Raw genomic sequence first — 1,270 nt, 5'->3', positions numbered from 1 at the left:
CAATTAGATGTGTATGATGGGCTCTACCTCAAATGCACCTGTAGCCAAAGACTTAAGACGAAAACGACATGGTGTGTAAAGACGCAGAAGACACCTCTACCAGCAGTATAGAACTGTGGGCAAGTGGGCTACTGTTTACTTACTAATTTAATGCCCTACGTGCTTTGTTAAGATATGTATTAATCTGACAGACCTGAGACTGACATTGCCATTGAATATTATTGTAAGATTTGCCTGACCACTAGCTCCCATTGTATGTGTAAACTGTGTCCAGTCATGTCAGGATTTCATCTATCAAGTTAATATTCCATGCGTTGTGATTTGTAGATGCCTACACTCATTTAATCTCCTTTGTCGATTGTATTTTAAACCATAACGCTAGGCTAAATCAATGACACTATAAGCAAAAGGACTTTATGCTCCAAGGAGATGATTGATAATTTTCTCTTACATAAAATACATGACATATTTTCTGTTACATAAAATAACAACCATATTGCTAAGGTGAACCAGAGGCACATAGAAAATAAAGATACAGAGATGGATTTTGGGCTGACATTTAATCCCAGCTCCAGCCTAAGAACAATTAGTTCTTACTCCATGTTCTTGCTTGATTTGCTCCCTCATGAAGAAAACATGGAAGATATGGGTGCTACACAGGATGAGGTGTAGAAACTAGATGGTGCCCAGCCTGGGGTCTTAAAGGTTTGTTTTCAAATAAGCAGCCATCTAACTGAGATGTTAACTAAGCCCACATGGAAGTACAGCAGCCTATGTGGTCCAAGATTGCAAATAACATTGATTTAAACCCGAAGCAGGGAGTGCTACCAGAGCTTAACTTGTGAAATGCTGGTGTGCAGAAGGTATGGATGTTAGCAGAAGCCCCCAAAATACATTTGCAGGATCTACCCACAGAGCCACTGGTGATTTCTCTCTGACCAAAATCGAGGGGTGGGGATAGCCTGGTTATCAGACAGAGAAGATTGTAGAAATGATTATAGGATTAAAATAAAAATTCTGACTTGAATGGCTAAGACATCATTATCATTTTATCTCCCTTTTGGTACATTTTGAATTTTCTCTGGTTTTTAATATTTCAAACTGGGGTCATCTCCATTTTCTTTTGTTGTTGGTGGTAGCTTTCTTGACTAACTGTTAAGTGTTTTTCTGTTTTTCAGTATATGACACCAAGGGTGGGTGAATCTATAGAGAAAATACTGTATTAAGGATTCCTAGGTGATAAGACAGGGGAGATTGAGGGATAATGGAG

Source organism: Echinops telfairi, unplaced genomic scaffold (genome assembly GCF_000313985.2).
Source record: "Echinops telfairi isolate 266 unplaced genomic scaffold, ASM31398v2 ScPeMD7_7469;HRSCAF=8507_1, whole genome shotgun sequence".
NCBI classification, from domain to species: domain Eukaryota; kingdom Metazoa; phylum Chordata; class Mammalia; order Afrosoricida; family Tenrecidae; genus Echinops; species Echinops telfairi.
Note: the sequence above shows the minus strand (reverse complement) of the source record.